General features: G+C 39.3%; 1 pseudogene across 1 annotated transcript in view; it reads left to right on the forward strand.

Moving 5' to 3' along the window:
* LOC147031549 (protein BTG4-like) overlaps nucleotides 1-15340 on the forward strand; it is a 102795-nt pseudogene that overhangs the window by 41600 nt on the left and 45855 nt on the right. Inside the window, exons 6-7 of the transcript XR_015053406.1 lie at nucleotides 2752-2882; nucleotides 7913-8069. The product of XR_015053406.1 is annotated as a protein BTG4-like (transcript). The remainder of the gene's footprint in view (nucleotides 1-2751; nucleotides 2883-7912; nucleotides 8070-15340) is intronic.

The raw sequence follows: 15340 nt of genomic DNA on the forward strand, positions 1-15340 counted from the left end.
ATTTTTCAGATTAAATTTGATTTTACAAGTTTGACCTTGAGCTGATTTTTGACCTTTTGATCTTAAAAATATTTGGTTGCCCAATTCAGTGATGGACTATGCAATTGCTCTTTAATTTCCAAATTAATCGGATGAAAATTGATGATTTTTCAGTTGAAAATTTATGATTTTTTGAAGCTTGACCTTTAGCTGACCTTTGACCTTTTGATCTCAAAAAGAGTTGGTTTCCCAATCCAGTGACGCAATATGCAAATCCTGTTCAACTTTCAAATCAATCAGATGAAAAATGACAATTTTAGAAATTCCACCTCAAGATGACCTTTGACCTTAACATCAATAGGGTTCTCAGTTAAGACGACCTCGACAACTTGGTAAAGTTTCATGACGATCGGTTTGGAATTGTGACCTGTAGGCGATTGACTAACAAACAGACAATAAGAAAATCCTCTGACCAATATACTTGAAAAATCTTCGATTTTGCAAGAAACAAATAAAGACAGACACAGACGAGGGGGGGGGGGGGTGAAAACATAACCTGCTTCCACCTTGGGTAACGGAGGTAATGAAAGATCATGTCAGGTTGGAATCCCCCAAAACAACTACCTCTAACATAGACTCATTCATACAATTGTTACTGGGCTGGCAGGATGGCATGTGGGAAGCACACTCACCTCTGAGTCCTCTTGCCTGGGTTCAAATCTTGACCAAGCTATAAACTGTCATCCTGGTGTCTCACAGGCAGGCGAAAGCACCAATGTGTGTGCCGTCCCTTGGATGGGCACCTGATGTCCTGTACACCATCAGAAGTTGGTCGACATTGAAGGTACCATTGTATCCTTTGCAAAGAGTAGGCGAGCTGTCGCCGCCACCATGGCCAAATTCCAGCCCCAGCCTCCAGCGGGAATAGCATCAGTGGCCTCACCATTCTCCCAGCAATGATGTAACTAGCAGTCACCAGCTACATATGAAATACATAAACTATTGCTGCTATTGCATCATAGTCACCGATGACAAAAATGGCAAAATATGTCACAATAGCAATACGTAAAAGTTTTGTGCAGTCATTCCTCCTTCCTTGTTTGGCTGTTTTTTTTGGAGGATTCCATCCCGACATGTTTGTTTCATTTAAAAATAAAAATAAAAATCCTGACTTTTTTGGGTGGTTTGGGGGGAAGGAGATGTGGATGGTTGTGGAAATAGTATCATATAATGAATCGTGGTTCAATTGTAATGTTGAAATCATGCGTCGCATTATTTTGGTTTGTGAATGTATTATTGTATATTACAATTAAAATGTGCACGAAATAATATCAGTAAGTACAAATGAAACTGCAGGTTGATGTGGATGCATCCACGATGCCGTTGTATCACCATTACATTACACCAAACTAATACAGGAGTAACGCTGAGCTCGTACGCGAAGTCTGAGTAAGCAAAGTTGACTACAACGTCCCCCATCATTGAAACAAACCAAGGAGTGACCTTTGAACTCCATAACATAACTGTCAGAGTCTCTGCCAGCAACTGTGGTGTAGTGTTCATTCGGACACCCATCATCACATTCTCAACTTGGGACATCGAGGGCAGTTCTCAACTCATGCATGGGTTCCTGAAATGCCTGTTTGAGGTTAACGATGCCATCTACTTCTGCTTAAATGACTGATTTGCATTCACGACAACAGCTCCATTTCACAGGCTGGTGTTTCCCTTTTGTCTTGCCTCTTTCTATTTCTGACTTGCTAATTTCATTAGCAACTACACATCTGCCATGTTCATCAATGGGAATGGCAGAGGCTCTCTCTACAGGCTGATCGGCTGAGTCATAGTAGTAAGGCTCAGAGAAAGCAGGATGACACCCTTCCTCAAAATCATCTGGCCCTTTAATGTCGAGGCTATTGACTCATCTTTTGGACTTGAGCGAAGCACTCGGGTGCTCTTTACACAGTTGCTCAGCTTTGATTGAACAATCTTTGAGCTGTTATTCTCGAAACAGTTTTGATCATGACCCGAGGCAATGGCTTTGCTGCGGTCTTGTAGTGTCTCTTCAAAGAGTCAATTAGCTGAACCCTTGTCCCCATTGTCGTCCAACAGGTTATGCTGTATTTCCTTTACATGCAGTTCTTTTACAGCAGGTTTAGGCTCCAACAACACATACATACCTCTCCTTGAAGTTCGTATTTCCTTTCTGTGTTTTACCGAGTAATTTTTCATCATCATCGTTTTATGGAAGTACAAGAGAGCCTGTTGAATCTTCTAACCATTCATTCATTTTTTTTGCAATTAATGTGAGCTGCTGTCTGTTTTTGTCTCTGGTGTTTAATGCTGTAACTAACATGAGAGGCTGCATTCTTTCATTCTTGGTTCTCAATATAACCAAGATTTTTGGGCCCTTTTCCTTCGTAAATTAAGCATTGTTTTTCTCAGACAGACGCACACATGGATGCACGGGTCCTTTTATAGTACAGCATACATACGTATTATGGTTGACTATTCATATTTCACTTTCTGTGATGGCACACTGTATGCAGAAGCTTGCAAGGTGTTTTGCTAAACGGTGATTCAAACGAAAATCATTGCACACCAAAAAGTGACCGGCTAACTCCGCTTGTGCAGAGGTTTACTGAGTTAGTGAAAGAGCACCATGGTGTTGACTTATTTTTGAGATGAGTATGGGGTTGTCCATTGGACAAAGTGATTTACATACTGAAATATTATTGTCAACTAATGCAGTATCATGATTCTTCTTTCCAGGACTGACCGCCTCAAATCAATATTGGTGAAGTGATTTCCGCAGTTTATTTTCCTTCAACCCCATGGAAAAACATGTCTTCGCTCGTAATCATGGAAACTCTCACCAGCCACTTTTGCCCATTCTCTGAAAGGTGAGTCATGGGGCAATATAGACACCGGGTCTGAGTGCAGTTTCATGGAATTCAATGACAGTGAAATCAGCAGCAGTATCACTAAAAGACAACTTTCACGAATGACTGGACAGAATTCGGAGAGATAATGCCCATACGTTGAACGAACATGTATGGCATATAATGCGGCTATATTCGTCCAGAATGAGATGAAGTATTGCCTCTAATTGTCATGCCCATGGTCATGAAAATTCACACTAATCATCTGGAATACATTGTGCACAAACGATCGAGCCGGATTTTCGATTTAGATCTTTGTTCACCCACAGCACCCCCTCGAACTTTGGGGATTTCCGATTTCAAACCGCATTTTCGGTACTTTTCATTCAAATGGATACCGAGTAGTTATCAGTAGATGGAACTGGATGAGATTTGATTGCATAATCTTAAGGTGATTCCCTATCCGCTATATGACATCCATTTTGCTCTCTATCTTATAGTTTCCATGCTCAGCAACCCATCACCACCTTCCGACATATATATATATATATATATATATATATATATATATATATATATATATATATACATGTATATATATATATATATATATATATATATATATATATATATATATATATATATATATATATATATATATATATATATATATATATATATATATATATATATATATATATATATATATATATATATATATATATATATATATATATATATATATATATATATATATATATATATATATATATATATATATATATATATGTGTGTGTGTGTGTGTGTGTGTGTGTGTGTGTGTGTGTGTGTGTGTGTGTGTGTGTGTGTGTGTGTGTGTGTATGTGTGTAACTGGTTGATTACTTTAAAGCTGTACTCTGTCCATCTCAGGAAATGTTGATGATGACAGCAACCGAAGCTGGGAAGAATTGGGTATTGAACATCCATGCAGAACATGGGAATAAACAAGCGAAAACATAAAATTCTGAATCGGATTGTTAAAATAAATGTAACTACTCGAGTGATGTAAAGGACAAGGATTTTGAGCATCTGGAGTAAAACACAATAACCCCCGAAGATCATCCCACCCCAGTGATCACTGATGCAGCAGCTGAGGTTTCATGAAAATGTGTGGATGAGTTTGTAAATATTCTGTATTTTATTATTTATCATCTCAGCATTGACAATTTCTTTGGCTTTGAAAGACCATTCCACACCTCACTCACAGACTTCAACCATGCACACAAGTATAATGCATCTCTATTGGGAGCATCTCCTTCATTACTCTTAGCAATGAAAGTAGATTCCTCCAAGGTCAGTCTTCGCCCACGCCTGGTGAACACTGCGTACACACATCCATCACATTTCCCCTCCTTCTCCCCGCTTTTGATATCCAGCAGCACTAGTTTTCACTCGTTTTTTCACTTTTGTTTTTCTGGGTTTTTTTTCCCCCCAACATGGTCAGTTCTCCAATATAATTCACAGATTATAGAAAATGCCCTTTTCTCTCTTTGACACATTGTTTACTTAGATTAATTTTTTACCAACATGATGAGTTGATTGTTGGGAGGCTATAAATCTGCCTTTTGTTGCTTATAGCTCTTGCATGAGCCTTGAGACCAGGGGTCCCCAAATATTTTTGATCGTGGACAACACAACCAAAGACATTTCAAGCGAGTAAAAGCTACATTCTGTGGACACCACCCCTTTAAAATGTTCTTGCAGAAAAGTTGATCCATTTCCTCCCGATACCCGATAACATTCTTCTCTCAGACAATTAGAGTCGTTTAGCATGAGTACTACGGTGGCAACTGAATGAAATTGATAGGCAACAGCACCCAAGTTGTCAAGGCTGAATAGTGTGCAAGTACAGGATTTATTGAACAAAAACAAACAAACTGTATTTCACATGTGCATGGACATGTAATTCACACATTATGTAAAGTAAATAAACATTAGAGGTGACAAAATGAAATAGTAGTGAAAGTGGAGTGAAATGTGGCGTACGTAATATATTAGTCGGGAGGCCAGGGAAATTCCTGAGAGAGATATATATATATATATATATATATATATATATATATATATATATATATATATATATATATATATATATATATATATATATATATATATATATATATATATATATATATATATATATATATTTTTTTACTTATTTTAGAAGTTATTATGTACATGTCCACTTTCATACACTCAACATCACCTCTGTGTTCATGTATATTTTAAACATAGGGGCAATAACCCCCTGGGCGCTCACCTGGTAGAATAATGATACGGAGGAAGTAAATGTCGGACGGAATCAGCAAAATGTACCAAATTGCCCAATGTTACAGCAAATACCTATCTTGGGGGGCAACCACTTCCCCTCCCTGCAAATCCCCTTCGACCCCGATTACTTAAATAGTGTGAACAAATTTTGGTACATCACGGGTGATGAAGGTTGTCGGCGAGTTTCATTGGAGTTGTGTGTGTTATTTCTGAGAAGAAAGTGAATACCTATTTTGGGAGCAACACCTGTAAAACCCCTAGGGCCTGATTATTTTAATGCCATGAACAAACATTGGACCACACAGGGTGATGAAGGTTTTGGTAAAGTCTCGTCAAAATCGTATGTGTAGTTTCGGAGAAGAAGTTGCAAGTATCTGTGGACAGACGGACGGACTGACGACGTGCCATCCCATAAGCCCCCCAGAACTACGTTCCAGGTGAGCTAAAAACTAAAACAACACGTTGGAAACTGAACAACGTAAATATTCATTGCAACGACAATCGTGATGATTCATATTTGAAGTCTTTAACCAACAAAAAAACTCTCCTTTTGTCGGCGTTTTGTATGTATGCTGTCGAGTTGTCTGACGATGTGTTCAGTTACCAAGCAGCTAGCTAACTAGCACTTGTCAAACCAGCCATTCTCTATTAACAGTTTCAAATGGGGTGCTTGCTTGAGTGCTTAAGCCACTTAGCATACGCTCTACAAGAAACTTTGTAACTGAACACACCCAAGATTCATTACCTGGTGACATATACACCAAGACTTAGTTTGGCCATGTCGATGAATTTGTCCCTCAAGGGGCAGATTTCGACACGATACAAGACAAATTGAGGCGATGAAATGTGGGTTGCGAGGAATCGAAGGCGGGTTTGATTTTAATTATTTATTTTTCTCAAACGTGGTTAAAAATGCTTTATTCACTGTCAATGACACATAATACACTAGAATACAGTACTGAGATAGTCGTTTATTGACGAGTAATGATAAGGATGTTCAAAGTAATACAATTTCAAACTTGGTGATTGTGGTGACACAATACCCTCCCCTCCTCACTCATGCCCCCTCCTCACTCCCACCCCTTCCTCACCCCCTCCCATGGTATTCCTGCCAGCGAAACAACAATGGGTATTTGCTAGCGACAGGTGGTATTTTGAGAGTTCACACACATCTTTTTATGATGCGGCAGTGTTGAGTGAGTGACATGGTAAGGTGAAGTGAATGATGAGATATTACACATGCAGTTCAACCACCTGCGTCATCCCACGCGACATACAGTGTTAATTCATGGGCAAAAGTACCCATAGGTAGCACACACTGTCACTCTGCTAAATACAACCAAAAATACATCCGATTGTCCTTTGTAATAACCAGTGGATGGATCAAGGTAAAGTTCAGGCCCCGCGGGTGCGGTGCGGACCCATAGTGTCTTGTGGTGCCTCAGTGTCATCTGGTCCGCCCGTTAAAAATGTTGTGATTTTTGTTGTTTTTTTAACACGAGTCAAGCCATTGTTTCACCTTTTGGTGTGATCTGCTTTCATTATATTCTGATCTGCTCCAATCTGATCTGCTTCCTCCACTCCTCTCTCCCCCCCCCCTTTCTCTCTCTCCACTTTCTTTCTCCCTCTCTCTTTGTATTCCCATCAGCGAGGTGACTGGTGGTATTTGCTTTTATAAAATATAAATGAAATTACTCCAATGCAGAAACCAAAAAAGTCTAAAATTCAACAAGCAATATCACACTTGAAATATCAATACAAGCAATCCAGCAATGCTACTGTTCACACTGAAATGGTAACAAGATATGACAGAGGAAAATATTTTCCTCCATATATATGTCCTGTCAAGCCAGCTGCGTTAATCCCTTCCTGCGTTTATCATTTTTGAAGTTGGTGTGTATGGATAAACGCCAGACGCCATTAACACATAACTTGGGGGCAGATCGAGAAGAAGAACATTGGAGGGGAATAACTCAGGAATAACTGAACAACTAAATTAGCAGCGTGAGATCAATCCATTGACCAAGGATTAGGATTAGCTCCACAGTCCAGGCTGATGGTGTCTACATTCCGGATGTGGACCATGGTCCGCCTTTTGAGGATCCTTGTCTTCAAGGTTTGTCGAAATAAAAGACTTTTCTTGTCTTGGCTCGTCTCAGTTGAGTCTGCATATAAATCCAACTATACTCTGCCAACTTTTGGCAGGTCACTGCCACCGAAAAGTGAGAGCAGGAACTTGGAATTGGGCCAAAGTGCAAGTCCTGGCAAGGGTATGCAATCTCCGATTGCTCTTTTTCTTCTTTTGTGTCGTGTTTGAGTAGTTTTGTGTGGAGTTTGTGTATTGGTGTGTTATGTAATTAATGAGACATTATTAGAACTGCCACTTAATAACTGCTGGTAGTGATGACCGGGTACAAAGATGTCCCACTTTGATGCAACCCTGCTTTTATTGAACACCTGACCCTGACCCATTACGTTTTTTTTTTATTATTACCCTCACCGAAGGAGAGGGTATTGCGTTTGGGTCCGTTTGTTTGTTCGTTTGTTCGTCCGCACAGAATTTTTATGTTTTTCTCTGCAACCACTTGTCAGATTGAGACGAAATTTTCACCACAAGTGCGACTACTCGTGTTGAATGATTTAATCATAATTATGTCATACATTACATGGTGTGGCTGCCATGTTGGAACAAGGACAAATGTGTCCAAGAGCCACGTCATAAAGGTTTTGTCTTCACCAGAACAAGAACAACAAGAAGAAGAACAACACGGAGCTCTCTTAGAGCCAGCGTTAACAACGCGACGCGGCTAAAATCGGAAAACCTTTGGACCTCTGCATCTTTGAAACCGCACCAAGGAAAAAAATTGAAACTCAGCACACGGCAAATACTCCTCATGGTGAATAAGTGTGATTTTTTAATGATGTAATGGGTGCCTTCATTATGACGCCATAATTGCAGATGTAGAATGCTACATCTGATCAGTATGAACATTTTTGAGGGTCATCTCAGGATAAAATGGTGCACAGAAAAACATTTCATGATATCATCATGATAATATAGAAAGATTGCATACGTAGATACCCAACCACATAGAGAAAGACCTGACCAAATCTCTCACCTGTGAATGAAGGGAATAGCTAATCAGCGCTCACCTTATCAACTAAACCCAGGTGCCTCAGATTAAATATATAATCGACACCTCCCACACTCCTCGAGCTGAAGAAGCTGCATAAAGCAACCCAAGAAGGCCTACACAAGGTCCGCACTTTGCTGTTTAGAACCCTTCCCAGAATTCCTCCACAGTTCCTCCACACAACTGCTTTTGACGTTTGCACGTGATACATGCTTGGGAGCTTCAATGGTATGCATTGCTGTCTGCGCTACTGCTGATGATGCACCAATAAGCGATGAAACCGGCCTGGTAGCTGAGGGGGTGTGTAGCATTGCGATTCTCATGTGTGTACTATGTGTGAACGTCTTTATAGCTGTGGAGGAACTCTGGGTAGGGTTCTAAACAGCAAAGCACGGACCTTGTGTAGGCCTTCTTGGGTGACTTTATGCAGCTTCTTCAACGAGAGGAGTGTGGGAGGTGTCAATTATTTAGATAATCCTAGACACCTGGGTTTTGTTGATGAGGTGGGAGCTGATTGGCTATTCCCTCCATTCACAGGAGAGAGATGTGGGTGGGTCTTTCTTTCTATATACACACACACACACACACACACACACACACACACACACACACACACACACACACACACACACACACACACACACACACACACACACACACACACACACACACACACACACACACACACACACACACACACACACACACACACACACACAGTATGCTTACACATTGTAAGCAACAACGAACCGTGTTTCCCCATTGTGTTGCTCACCTGCATTTGGTTGTTTTTCATTGTTTTTTCATGTATTTATTGATATTTATTTATATTTTCATTTATGGATGCTTTCCGATGGTTCTGTGATTTTCTTTCCCGGTGTATCAGCTTCGATGTCCGTTGGCATTTCAGCTTTCTACATCACCCGAAAGGTACTGATCTTTAATATCAGTCAGTAAGTGCGTCAGTGAGTGAGTCAGTCAGTGGTTCGTATGAGATTAAAAAAAATCATATATATATATATATATATATATATATATATATATATATATATATATATATATATATATATATATATATATATATATATATATATATACATACTAGGTGAATGCACCCGGCGTTGCCCAGGTTCTTTTTGAATGAATTTAATCTTCTGTACATCGGTCTGACACGAGCCCAGTATCAGTTCCTTATTGGACGACAGTCATCGCCTAAGGGGGTTGGTGAGAGGGAAACACCCCCCCTCCCCCCCCCCCCCCGGTTGAGGGGCCACGCCAACTAGCCTATAACCTTCCCGGGGCCCATCCCGACATTTTTTGTTGCAGAGGTTTCCTCCTATCTTTCACCGTTCACGAGATTAGCCCGTGCAGACAAACAAACAAAAACTTCAAATTATATATTAGTGTATATATATATATATATATATATATATATATATATATATATATATATATATATATATATATATATATATATATATATGTGTGTGTGTGTGTGTGTGTGTGTGTGTGTGTGTGTGTGTGTGTGTGTGTGTGTGTGCGCAAGATTGGGGTGGTTGGGATGACACATTTTTTCAGAAGAAGGCACTTCCAACCAAAAGTAAACACTAGATCGACTCAACAAATTTGAGCAAAAATGCGAGAGCAGACCCGGTCTCAGGGCTCTCGATCTCTTGCTCAAATTAGCGGAGTTGATCTAGTTTTTACTTTTGGTTTGGAGCGCCTTCTTCTTCCTTAAAAAAAAAAATGTACATATATATATATATATATATATATATATATATATATATATATATATATATATATAAATAATCGCAGAGGTGTGAGATGGCTTTGAGTTGAAAAAAAGGTGTTTGAAAGGTTGTTTTTTGAAAGGTTTGAGTTGAACTTGTGAGTTGTGAAACTGAGGTGAGAGTTGCTAGGCAATGGTAGTGTCCATAGCAACGGTGCTCAAAAGCATACAACTAGATCCTGGTATGAACCTACCAGTCAAGTTTCATCAAAATCGGTTGACTCCTCTGGCCCCCAGAGCTGTCCATTACATACAAACAGACAGACGGAAAACCTGAGAATAACGGTAGTCGAGCGACCACCCAACAGACAGGGGTGAAAACATAATCTCTTTCACCTTCGGTGGTGAAGGTAACAATTATAGTATCTGCCTATTAAAGGCACGTGGATTGGTTCGTGGGGCATTTTTTTTAATAAAAAAAAGACTTTAATTAAAAAATATAATACATTTTTCAATTTTTAAAATAAAATTACTATTTTATACCTTGCACAACAAATGCCAAATAATCAACTATTTTGTTCATTCTTCTCTTTCTACCTAAAATTTATTGGCTGTTATCTGAAACTTTTTCCCCTCAACAAGGGAAGTATCAAAAGTTCCAGGCCTAAAATAATCAATTGCAGTCATCATGCAACAAAACCGCATTTTCCCACATTTTCTTGTCCGACAATTTTAACGGAATTTTCTACTCCACGGAAGTTTTGAATTTTTGTTTTTAAAAATATTTATTGTCTTGTTTGTAAAGATTTTAACACCGTTATTATATTTATTGTATTTTACGCCAGACTGGGAACTTTTTACTGGCCAGCCATATAAATAATAATTACGGAATACTTTCAAGTAAATATAATTGGATGCAAAATTAAGATTCCAGAATTATTTTACAACCGAATGTACTGAGTTCATCTTTATAGTTGAAGAGATTAGGCACCAACCCGCATGCAAAAAACTTTAAAACATTGCAAATAATTATGTTGACGCTCAAGAGGTAAATATTTAACATCATATGGAATAAAACGAAGACTATACCGATAACGAAAATACAGCAGAGTTTTTGTGTAGTTTTAAAATGTTAATTTCCCTTCAATTTTGTCTATTTAGGTCACAAGGCATTGACAAGACAATAATGTTTCATTTTTCTCGGAGCAAGTATGAAAATACTTACTTTTAGAGGCGGATTCAAAGGCATTATCAACAAAACAGAGTTCTTACGGGCGTCTTGGCTCACCTGTTCACAAGCGTGCACACAATCTCTGTGGCAACGCTCACTATAGTAACGTGATGTCACTCCAGCATTGGGTGACGTCCAAAAGTGACATCACATTGTTTTAGCTTATAAAAGTCCATGATAAATTTACTAATGTGGTATGTGATAACTATTTTAGGTATGTGCACTTGCCATTGATCTATTTTGTCTGGGTTCGAATCTCGGCCCAGCTATAAACTGTCAACCTGGTGTTTCACAATGAAGGGTGAGGCATCACCATCCCTCAGATGGATGTTAAGCCGGAGAGCCTGTCTGCCCTCACTGGTCATTCACAGACATTAAATATCCCATAGTCTTTCGCAAAGAGTAGGTGAGTTATCGCCAACGCCCTCAATAAATTACAAATTCCGACCTAAAGTGCTAGTAGCCAGTGGTCTGGTCTTCTTGAACAATCCTTGACACCCGGTGACACTGCTAACTATCTTGATATGCAGTTACTGTCTGGTCAGTAGCTTCTGCACTATATATATATATATATATATATATATATATATATATATATATATATATATATATATATAGATATATATATATAGATATATATATAAAAAAATATATATATATATATATATATAAAAAAAAAAAAAAATATATATATATATATATTTTTTTTCACCAAGTAAGTTTACATGTTTCATGTAAACAGCCTTCTACCACTCAGTAGAGCAATCGATTTATTCATTCACTTGTACGATACTCGTACTCTGATTAACTGGAGCGGTGTCGGAAAACCATGTTTCAAATAATGATGCTTCGTGTGAATCTAGACTATCGAAATCACCTTCATGTCTTTGGCTCAATTAATGCTAATTTCACGAACAAAGTGAGACATTAAATCCAAGTGTCTCACTCTGTTAAATAAACACACCCTCAAGAAGAGGAAGGGCGAAGGGTGGGGTTGGACGGAGCAGTTACAAATGTATCACATTTGCTTACGTAATTAATAAACAACTCTCAATTCATTTTCACACATATACAAGAACTAATAGACATATCAGGAGAAGAATGTTGCAGTTCTGGAAATCATTTATGGATATATTTTATTTGAAATTTTGAAATATATTACAATTTTATAATGGTCCAGTGGTACTCAAAAACACCCCCAGGTGTTTTGAGTAAATTACGAAGGGTAACCATATTTATTTTGTCAGGTAATATAATTGAACAGGAAAATAAACTTAATGAACGTGATAGGTTTGATTTTATGCTTCCCATAACACTTGTAAACTAGAAGGGCCCTCGGTAGAGCGCATACCTCTGCCACGTAATGTCTAATCCACGAGAACATATCTGGCCCATTACATTTTTAAAATATCGTGCCATATATCGTTTTTGGCCCTATCTCTCAATGTTGAAGAATCACTTTAAAAATTAAATAATCCTCCTGTCCAGATCCGGATTCAGATCTTCACCAAAATCGAATCGGTTTGTTGTTGTCACACTCCCAACCTGGCCACAAAATTTTATCTGAATCCGGAAACAACTTTTGAGATATTCTGCATACAAACAAACAGACAGACAGACAGGGTCCTTCCACCTTCAGTAGTGGAGGTAATTAGAGGTGTAGTTGGTCTCGCATGCCTTATATTGCAGGTATTGTACTTTCGTCAGGTGTTCCAATAGAGTGGACATGGTGGGCGCTATTGTTGCGAGGTGGTAAAAGGATGCAGGTGGACGAAAAAACAGTTTCGTCGGGTTTTTCAATGAACGTGTTAAGAATTTGCGATGAGAAGGGATAAATAAATTAATAAAAACCCTCGTAATCCCGACGGTATAAGAGTTGAATTGACATGGATTGCATGAACTACTGGACATAAGGTCATCCGTATACTCTGTATTATTATTATTTATTCGTACGCAACCTGTGGCTGCTGGTTTCTTCATTGCTGGGAGCATGGTTGTGCCACTGATGCAGTAAGCTGGTACTCATTTTTCCAACCTCGGAAGGATGACAGGCTGAGTCAACTCATCTAGTGTTATTTAACGGTGTAACAGGGGCTCAAACTCAATACCCTAAGATCATAAGCCAGCCACCTTAACCGTTAAGCCAACACCAGGCCTACCTTATACTCTGTACAAATAATACGATGCAACACTTTAATTTTACCTACCCAGCACTGAACCATTGGTCTGTTACATATCTGGCTATCCCAACAAGCGACGGGGATCGGAAACCCACACTAGATGTCTCAGTAGTGAGTTCACTCTTTCCCTTCTGCCATATCCTACTAGGATACTCAATCATGTATTCCATATAATAGAGACTCAATCAAACCAACAAAATGAACGACTGACAAGTCTGTCGGTCTTGAATAGGGTTTGTTCATCTATCGAGTGAACGGATATTTTATTGGGATTCAATTAAGGAACCAGTTTGATAGCTGCATAACTACCATGAGGTATTACTGACAACTTGACCAGCCAACTGGCACACACTGGCCTGCCTATACATAAAACAAGCTCAAATGAGCTAAGATCCTCTTAATGATGACGTCATAAAAACGAATATGACGTCATTTTGATGTATCAGGTTTGCGATAAATTATCTGTGCTAATGCCCGGCTTGATTCCCACAAACAAAATTCAAACAGCTTGCCTAGTTTCGGAGATAATGGTGTAGGCGATTTCCATTAGCGGAGATATTTTGACGTAATAACTTTTTTTTGTCTCGGAGGAATTTTCAAAATCGGAGATGGTTACTGTCTGCGCAGGGTATTTTTACATATATACACCAAGTTTCAGGAAGTTTCGATGAAAACTGTAGGCTGTGAAACAAAAAATCCACAAGAAGAACAACGTGAGTAAGACTTAGAGATCCTCCACTAGGATCTAAAAAAGGATTTTTAACACATCGGTGCACAAGGGTCTAAAGTGTTCCATACATACATATACCTTCATTTCTACTTTGCTGAATAAAAATAGCAGTCATTATAAAGATAACGATGGAAAAAAATTAATGCACACAAGTTGTATGTTGTAGTTTTCGAAGTAAAACCTGCTTTGTTATGAATAGAGAGGTAGTTAAAAAGCAAGGTTAATATAACAGAATCAACAGATCATGGACAAACGAACTTACAGTTGTGTTGTATCGCACAGAGCTGCAACCACACTAACATCATTCTTGGAACACCGAGCAGAGCCAAAGCTCTTCAAGGCATTTATAACCCCCAGTCTCCGAACCCACCTGGATCCGTGCCCCACGGGCTTCGCGCCCAGTCTCGCGCCCAGTCTCGCGCCAAAGCTGCAAAGAACGCGGGTCTGGTGCCCTTTGAGCGCGAATATTCGAACGAGGATTAGGTTACCTGTGGATTCAACCTGTCCCCCACCTCCCCAGAATCACCGTCACCGTTGTGCACCTATAGTTGCTGTATTACACATACCTCCTTGCAGACGACAGAGCCAAGAGGTATGCTTTGTAGCCCCACACGTAAAATCAAGGTGTATAATTTGATCCCACACTGTGCGGTACATTCCTGTAAATAATCCCTCAGCATCAGAAAGTTAACACAAACCACTGGTCCATCCTGAGGACCGACCGCATACAAGATAAAATAGTAAAGTTTATAGAACAGTCAGAGTCTGGCCAAGAGATTTACTTTACTGGGGTCGGCAAAAGGTTATGATATATGTAATCATTCCGCACATACCGTAGAATCCATACTCAAATGCAGAGCTGAAGCAGTTACTGGGCTACAATGCTGGTCAGGTCGCCACTCTGGCTCAGGAAGTCAGGTGAGCAATTTGGTATTTGTTCAGGGTGCAAGCAATTGCTTGCCTACTCTTCGTGAAGGACACCGTGGAATCCTTAATGCCCACCAACTAATGCCAGTAGATGGGACACCCAGTGTAACACCCATTCGAGGGTTGCTCCACATTGATGAATCACCGTTTCTGTGAAACACCAGGATGAGAGATTATAGCTGCGTTGGGTTTCAAACCCAGGCTATGCAGCTGAGATGTGAGTGTGCTTACCTC

Source organism: Eptatretus burgeri, chromosome 2 (assembly GCF_056783735.1).
Source record: "Eptatretus burgeri isolate ZD-2024b chromosome 2, Ebu_testis_v1, whole genome shotgun sequence".
Taxonomy (NCBI): Eukaryota; Metazoa; Chordata; class Myxini; order Myxiniformes; family Myxinidae; genus Eptatretus; species Eptatretus burgeri.